This window comes from Rhipicephalus sanguineus, chromosome 10 (genome assembly GCF_013339695.2).
Source record: "Rhipicephalus sanguineus isolate Rsan-2018 chromosome 10, BIME_Rsan_1.4, whole genome shotgun sequence".
NCBI classification, from domain to species: domain Eukaryota; kingdom Metazoa; phylum Arthropoda; class Arachnida; order Ixodida; family Ixodidae; genus Rhipicephalus; species Rhipicephalus sanguineus.
Genome location: NC_051185.1, coordinates 64,030,027 through 64,039,119, shown reverse-complemented (window position 1 = coordinate 64,039,119; position 9,093 = coordinate 64,030,027). Strand labels below are relative to the sequence as shown.

The following is a 9,093-nucleotide window of genomic DNA, read 5'->3' as shown; positions in this document are numbered from 1 at the left end:
GCCAACCACTGCACTTGCAATTAGCTTATTTTGAAGGGAAAAAAAGGAGGGGGTAATACACATATGCACAACATTCAGATTTTTTTTAAGCACCGTTATGAGCAAAAGTCATTGTTGCATGTGGTGCACTTGTGGGTATGTACTATATACATATTTTTTAAAAGAATAAACTAGTGGCAAGTGCAACAGTTGTCCTGTTGAATCATATTAATCCTCTTGTGTCTTTTTTCTGTGCGCTGCTTTACATGTTCAGATGCTCTGTCACCAATTCACCCGACTTTCAATCTTACTGAAACTTGGCAAATGCTGCCTGCCATGGAACGGCCCTTTTCAGGGCCACCCATGTGTTGTCCGGCTGGTTGTGAATGCTCCCAACTGTTACCCAGATAGCCTCCTTGAAACTTGAGAGGAGTTGTGCGGCGCATGTTGACTCTGCTGGCTGTATATTACTTTTGTATAATTAAGATTGTGCCACAGGGTCTTTCAACTGGAAGTAATACATATAGCATGACCTTGCATTAATTATCTTTCATAAATGCTAATCACTACTCGAACAAATCGAGAACGTTTCTGTATTGCAGCAAATAAATGTAGAAATTGCATATGTCATCACACCTTTATTGCCCCAAAAATTGCATTTATTGCACATTCATGAAGCAAGTGACCTATGCAGGACACTATCTCTGCAAGCTCAGATGTGCACGCGCAGGCCTTGCATTTATGGCTTTGCTATCTCGGCAGCCCTCTGTTCTATTGCTACCTGTGAATGTGCCAAGCAGATTGGTCTGAACGGCATCACAAGTAGCTAAACACATTTTAGAGCGCAATGAACTGGGCTAGTTGGTACTACTTCATCATGTCACAGTGCGAGGAAAGAAGCCAAGGCACACAGTGCTGTGTCCCAGCTTTTTCCTCGTTCTGGGAGCACTGGAACAATGTACATTTGAGAACATTCACTTGGAGCTCCTACCATGACATTTGGCTACATGCTCCAAGCCCAGCTCGTCCAGACATGATTCAAGGCATCACAGTTGTGTTCGCATACATCATCTGTGTAGAGAACAAGTTATTTTGAATTGAAAAATGGCCATCCACCTGTTTTGTACAAGGCTACCAGGAAATCCATACTGATTTCTCAGAAAGGAAGACAAAAAATTCGTACTGTTCCTGGGCTCAAGCCTGGAACCAACACCTTTCCAGGGCTGTTTCTCTACAACTGAGATAGCCAGTAGGCTAGCAATGGGCAGTGTAAGGGCCAATTAGTTGAAAAGTCAAAGCACACAGAATGTGGCAAATGGGTCCTGTGGAAACGTGCAGCAGCTTTTAGCAGAAGATTCTGCGTTAATATCTATTTATGAAAATCAAACTTGAAAGAAAAAACATTACTTGCAGCTGGTTATAAGCTACTTATACCTACTGTGCTTTCCACAGAACTCATTTGTCATATTCAGTGTCCATGCGCTTCAAACTGAATTTGCCCTCGCACTTTGATTACTAGCATACTGGTTAGCTTAAATGGTAGAGCGACCACCCCGAAAAAAAGTCGTTCTCGAGTTCAAACTGTGGACCATGTCAAATTTTTCGCCAACTAAAATGCTGTTCTTTATGAGAAATCCATATGAATTTTCTCGTAGCTTTGTGCAACAAATGGGAGTGGATGGACAAATGGGAGTGGATGGCCATTTTTACATTCATAACCCTTTCTATGTTGTGCAAAACTCCGCTGTTATAAACGAGTCATTTTCTAGCAGCCAACAGCACATCATAGTGTTTGTAGATCTGGAGTGCTTCCCAATACGGACCACTGAGAATGGCACAGTTGCATTGTGGGGCAAAAGTATATGGACAGTTTGTGCCACTGAGCAAGCTTATGTTATGAGGCCCAGCAGCACATAGTGCTGGCATTGTTGACATAGTTCCTTGAAAGGCAGTGGGGGTTAACATAGGCTGAAGTTGAGGCATCTCCGTTGTAGTGCAGACAAAACGGGTGCGGATAGTTCGTTCATGCTACTGAGAGAAAGTAACGGAAGACATGGCAGCAACACACAATGCCGTTTATGAGTTTGCAAGGCAGGCCAACTGCACCAAGGCGGATGAACTGCAAACAAGAGAGCCACATGGTGTTTCTAAGTGTCAGGCTGTACGTCACGAAAATTTAGCTCAAGAAAGTGAGCCCATAGTGTGCACTATAGGTGACCGCATCTGTTTGTATATAACATGGCAAATAAGCTGATTGGTACAAACTGAGTGAGAAGAGTTTAGCAAGAGTTTCATGCCACGTCTTGAATGTGCTTGAAAAAGTGCGTGAGCCAACATGTTAATAGGCTGCTATCGAACAATGTATCTAGTTTTTCTTTTCTAGTAAGACCTGTATATCCGAAAGTTGGCCTCCCAGACAAATATGTATTATGGGTGTCATACTGTCAATTTTGATCACGATGGGACCTGACTGGGTAGAATTTCTCTACTGTGATTATTTACTGTATGCAAGTTGCAGAAACGAGTCAATCACTGTTGAGAAATTTGACCCTGATTGGGCTTAATTGCAATCAGCAGTGCACCATGTGACAACGGTATCATCCGAGTTAGTTTCTAAGTATGGTCTACATCCAAGCCGTGGATGGATCAACCTGTAAACCTAAAGCGGCGGCACTTACGACTGCAGTTTCGCAAAGTCGTACTCTGTCTTGCTGCAGCTTTTAGCACACCATTCTTTCTATAACTGTTTAAGACGCTTTGTATACAACTGTCTACATCACATGTTTTTGCTAGTCGTGTTGACTAGTGGCTAAGAAAGAACAAGATACATTTAAGAATGGATAAATTGAACCTCCTGTGTAATAGATCTGTTTTCAACTTCATTTTGCAGTGTACTGTTAAATATAGTCAATTAGCAGAAGGCACTACCATGTTTGATGTTCCGCTTTTTCCAAGTCACCTAAAAAGTATAATTTATCTTTGCTCGAAATGATCATAACCAAAAAAAGAAAAATTAGTACTGTATTTCTAGCCTGAGATTTCATTCTATTTTTGCAAAAAGCAGAACATGAATGACTTCAGGTTCAATGCAATTGCAGTTTAATCAAGATTAGCTACTATAAAGCACATACATGACAATATTTTTGTTGCAACGTCGAGTCCCTTGAGATAATGTGCAACTCTGACGAATTACAGGCAGTTCTTCATAGATCGCGTCTGAAAGGGTTTAATGTAGTCGAATGAAAGCTCGCACTTGAATCGAAAGTTCAACCCGACTTGCAGCTCAGTTGTAGCAAGTTCTACTGTGCGTTTAGTTCTGTTTTTTTTTTTTTTTTTTTTTGCACGAAGTTATACAGAACACACCCTCAATTGGTGCGCTGCTGGCAGGCACTGATTAGTTACTGCATATGCTACCTTTAGGTAGCGTAGTCAGTAACTCTAGCACTGATAAGAAGAAATCAGCGTCTTTAGGTCAAGGGTGCTTGAACTCTTCCAAAAACACCCCCTTTCGTGAAAACGAGCAAGTGTAGCGCAAGGATTTTCAAAAGCTTTACGTTGCGAGGGGTGTTGGACGTGAACAATTCTGTCTCATCAATAATGCAATGTCCTGATGCACTGACAGCGCAGAGGTCATCAAAAGCAAGCTATCGCTTCCATTATAGCACTAAAAGCGCCTTCAAAGCAAAGCTGTCAAATTGAAATCACGGTTTACATGTATGTACAAAAAAAAAAGAGGGGGGGGGGGGGCTGGGCAGTCATCGACGCCCATTAGCAAAGCAATATTTGTTCGCGGCAATACCTAGTACATCTGAATTTGCTGCACAGCTTTAGCTTATATTTTGTGTGGTACCCGCGCGTTCATGCACGTTCACGATCGTGTCCCGATCATCGGAAATGATTTTTCAGAGCTCGACTGACTCGATACCACATCTAGCGCAAGTTAACGATCAAAGAGCTCGATACCTATCGAAAGCGCAGAGCATGACACTCATACAAAGCACAATGTTGAATTGGAAGTTGCATCGGAACGTGTATCTTACCAATGACCTCACCTGCTATGGCGGGCGAGCGGAGTCGAGTACGAATATCCACGGGTGAAAAAGGCACCACACCTTCACGTGTGAGAAGACATACCCTAAACTCGATAGCGAGCGTTAATGTTAACATTACCGCGTACAAGAAACTAGCGAAAGAACAATTTACATCGCGCAAACGCTGCAAATTGCAAATAAACAATCCGCCATTGCAGACGATGTCGATGTTGATCGAGCTCTCCTCTGTACTGTAATAAAGGATTCGCGCCGTAGCCAGAAAACGTGTGCAAATACCGCTGCAATAATAATAATAATAATAATAGTAATAATAATAATAATAATAAATAATAATAACAACAACAATAATAATCTAAGCATTCATAAAGAAAGAAACAGATCTAAATCGATTCTGACTCTGTCCTCGTGGCTTGAAATGAAACTGCATTGCATTACTGTAATGAATGTAGTGCAGAAACCGCATGCACAAGTATGCATTATCAACACAGGAAGACACAACCAGGTTAAGCTTTGACAATAAGGCTTTATTAAAATGCTGGTTTGGTTCCTCCATAGCTTTGGGAAATCAATGTCATTTAACACCTCTACAATCAGTAATACAATATCTGAAATGAGAAATCATAAGTGAGAAATGGGCAGGTCAGCACATTCACCAATCGAACACTTTGCATTCCAGTCAATTATTAATTACAGCAGCAGTTGTGTCAGATAGAGCAGATGAGACATATGAGTGACTTAAATTTTATATTTAGTGGAAACCTCGGTCCAGTGCCAACATCAACACATAGTACTTTTCATATTTGTTGAGGCATGTGGTCATCATTGGCAATAATAATAATAATTTCTGGGGTTTTACGTGCCAAAACCACGAGGTAGGTAAAGGCACGCTGTAGTCGAGGGCTCCGGAAATTTTGACCATCTGGTGTTCTATAGACCATCTGGTGTTCTTAACGTGCACTGCCATCGTACGTACACGGGCTTCTACCATTTCGCCTCCATCGAAATGTGACCGCCGCGGCCGAGATCGATCCATGACTTTTGGCTCGGCACTGTTGTGGCCGCCTCCAGCTTTGCAATGCTTTGCACTATGTGCAATGCCCGACTCGTTTCAGTTACTGTTTCAGGTGGGCTCTCATAGTCGTTATTGTCACTGCTTGACAATGTGTTAGCAATGACCACACAGTGAATGTGCTTGCACACTTTGAAGTGTATCAGGTGCGCACACACTGCACATTCATTGCATCTCAAGGGACAGCAAGCAGCATCCCCGACTTTTGTCACTGTATAAGAGTGCCCTTTAGTAGACTGAGATGGCACAGTCCACGTGCCGTCTTCGTTTAATTTGGCACAACCTGCCCCCCCCCCCCCCATTTCAGTGCCAGATCTGTGGTACCTTTCAACTGCACTCAACTTCTTGCCCTTTGATCATCTGGATTGCCCTCTTCATCAAAAAATGATATGTCAAGTCCATGAGTGCAGAAATTAGTTTATCAACACGCTTATTCTTCTTTCCCTCCAGCATGCTGTGCTTCATCGTCCTGTGCATGCTCTCAAGGTGCATGTTGGTGTTGATACCTGCCCTCGTCCTAAAGCAGTAGGCCCGCTCTTGAGGTCTAACTGCATAGTTGTCCTTGAAGTACTTCAGAAAATCCCTCAGTTTTTCTTCCTCAGTGTCAAGGAATGATTGAAGATACTTTTCAAATTCTTGCTGGTCAAGGAACTCTAAAAGGAGTCGCACGTTGTGGTACACGTCTGGCCTCAGTTGTTTTTCTACACACTCATGTATCTTCTTCTGCCAATTCCTATCCACATGCCAGGTGCAGAGAAGTTTCTGCTGAGGGACACCCATAACTGACGACCATGCCTTGTAAAATTGTGAGGCGTCATCAGACATAAATGTCTTAGCAGCCACTTTTTCGTTGATGGCACACTCAAGAGACCTGAAAAAGCTGCCAAGTTTTCCTCATTCATCCTGTTGCAGATGAAATAGGCTATAGGTATACCTTATCCCACTTCATCTAGCACTAGAAGAGTGGTCAGCTCAAACTGTTACCCTGTAGTTCCATGTGTTGAGTCAAGACACACAGTGCCCGTGCCCAATTCTTCTAACAGCTCTTTTTGTGGCTCTGTCATCAAAGCAAGGGCAAAATCTGTTGCACCAAAAGTACCAGTTGGGTCCACTGCACCTTGTGCCTTATACAGACAGACAAGTGTTTCACCTTTGTCTTACATTGCTTTCACCCACATATCTACACTGACAGCATCATTGGTGTGACACTGTTCAGGAGCAGCAATGTGAAACTGCCGTTTGATGTTATGCAGAGTTATGCGTTCTGCCAAATGTGCTGGCCTCAGCTTACATGCCCCCAACAGATGTTCTTATATTATTCAATATGGTTTTCATGGGCACACCACGCTCCAGGTCCTCTGCTACGTTGGTTAACCCCGTTGGCCTTTTCTTTGTCACTCATCCTCAAGTGCTGAATTTCTGCTTTATGGCCATAATGCTTTCTTTGGTACCTTACATTTATGGTGATATCTTCAGGTGCCGGGCTCTGAGTGTTCTCCTTCTTCGTCACAGTAATAAATGAAAGACATATCTTACCGGACTTGCAGGTACCCTGACTTTTTTCTCGACGATTACCATGACCTTCCTTCGGCCTAGCCACTCCTGATCTATTAGAGTAGTAGTGGCTCCTCGTTTCCCCACTGGCCAGCTTTTTGGGAGCCGTGTGAAGAATAAACCAACAGTTCTCATTCGCCTCTTCCTGAGCTTTCCATTCACTGAATTCTGTAATACAAATACAACATAGTATCAGAGAGAGACATTAAACCAACGAAAATAGTTCAAAGGCCTTAGACATAGATTACAGGGGCGTAGCCAAGGGGGGGGTTGGGGAGGTTCAAACCCCCCCCCCCCCCGAAATTTTTTCAATTTTGCTTGCGTATATAGGCACGCACACATACAAACGCACACACGAACATACATAAACTATGGTTGAACTCCCCCCCAAAAAAATTTCTGGCTACGCCCCTGATAGATTAATGTCAAATGTTTTATTTTGCTCCCTCACTCTCTCTGCTTCACAAAATAAATTAAGTCCTTCAGTTACCCTTCATCTCATTCAGTGCACTGATATTCTTTCTGAACAACTTCTGAAGCATAAGTTTTTGACCGAGCTTACGAATGTGTTATCAACGGCAAAAACGACTGGGTGATAATGTGACATGAGATGAACATGGGTTTTAACAAAAATGGGTCGTACAAATGAAGAAACAAAGTGTACGGCTTAACAGCGGAGGTCATCAAAAGGTATTAAAAAAGGCCTTTAAAAGGTTAAAACTTAAAAAGTAAGAACAATAAAAGTCAACAGGTTTTGCAAAAACACAAAATCTTTCTTCGAGAGCACACGTTTTCCAGAGTTTTGTGTGACCTTGCGGAGACCTTGTTGCACAGACTCAAGAAAACCAGTGATGTGCCTCCAAAAAACAGAGATGGGACAAAAACTGCTGTTATCCCATATGTGCACCAAGTGTCACATAGGATTAAGAAGGCTGCAGGGTGCGCAGGAGTCAGTGTAGTGTTTACCGCCCACAACAAACTTTGGAGGCCTGTGCAAGCGTGTAAACGTGAACAGTGAAAAGCCTGACATGCTGCAAGAAGCACACCACGCAGTTTTTGTCTTGCAAATGCGGCATCGTGTATAAGATTCCGCTCTCTTGTGGATGTGTTTACATCGGCCAAACTGGCCAATGTATTAACGATCGCTTGCGTGAACACGCCAACAATTTAAAAGTCTGACGGCAACATGGCCTTACACTGTGCAGCTTGCGGTTGTACCCCCTTTCTTGACCAGGCTGTCATAGCTCGAGAAATATATGATGCATCATGTAACAGCTCGGACCCAGCTGTGTCACTCTCGAAGAAAGAGTCTGCGTTTTTGCAAAACTTTTATTGTTGTTCTCACTTTTTAAGTGTTAACCTTTTCAAGGCCATTTTTAATACCTTTTTACAGCCTCCTTTGTTCAGCCGCATCATTGTTTCTTCATTTGGATGACCCGCTTTTTGTTAAAACCCATGTTCATCTCATGTCGCATTTATCACACAGCCGTTTTTGCCGTTGATAACGCATTCATGAGCTCGGTCAAAAACTTCTGTATGGTATCAAGGGTTTTTTCGCTTTGTCGCCCTGTTTCCATGGGCACGTTACCGCCTGTAATCTTTAGCGAGAAAAAAAAAGCGTAAGGAAGAAAAAAAAATACATTTTTTTTATAGTCTTGTTCTGAAGCACTCGATGTTACCACGTGATGAGTGTAGTGCATTAAATGTTAGTTGGAAGTAGCGCTCTATGTGTCGTTTTCACTGTCCCTGTCTTGTGCGCTCACCTGTTTCAACACATCATGTATCCACCGGACATATTTGCTCTGCTTTGTTTTTAGAGGGAAAACAAAAAAGCGACGCAAGCGGCAGTGTGATCGAGCAAATTGTGAAAATTAGTGCCTCTGTGCATACTTGTTTTCTTTTTTTTTTTCTACGCGACAAGCACATGCGAATTATAACTAGCTGGCACAGTGAATGCACGTGGAAGCGGTCATGTGCTGTACAGCCTCACCACAAAAGATGATAAAAATGCACTGACACTGTCTTTTCCAACAACTATAAACTGAAAACAGGATGGGTACTCACCTTTATCTTTGTGGAACGCCTGCTGCACGTAGTCGGCGGCGAATTTGTGCGCTGCGATGTGATGCTCCACATATTTTTCCAGTGAAGACAGGCCAACGCCACAAACGTCGCATTTCATGGGAGTATTGACTTTTGCGGCTACTTGACGACACCGACGACACTTCGTGACACGTGCGCGGAGACCGCCGGCGGAGGTGAAGATGACACTAGGACACTAGGGACGAAATTCATCAAGCACGTGACATACTAGGCACTCCGTGGCGACACGGGGAAAAGTCAAAACTAACTTAGGGAAAGAAAGTCTTCAAGTGACGTCACACGTGAGTGACGTAGCAGTGACGTCATCTATTGTTCGCGAGAGAGCCCTTACTCCGG

The 9,093-nt window shown here is 43.1% G+C and overlaps 1 long non-coding RNA gene across 2 annotated transcripts; it reads right to left on the bottom strand.

Annotated features, from left to right (window-relative positions):
- Positions 1-743: 743 nt before the first annotated feature.
- On the bottom strand, positions 744-8,948 carry LOC125760196 (uncharacterized). 2 transcript variants are annotated; one of them, XR_007417831.1, is made up of 3 exons: positions 8,719-8,948; positions 4,020-6,822; positions 744-2,098 (listed from the first exon to the last, which is right to left on the bottom strand). It is a non-coding gene; the product is annotated as an uncharacterized LOC125760196 (long non-coding RNA). The 2 variants fall into 2 exon arrangements; XR_007417830.1 differs by having other exon boundaries at positions 4,032-6,822.
- Positions 8,949-9,093: the final 145 nt, after the last annotated feature.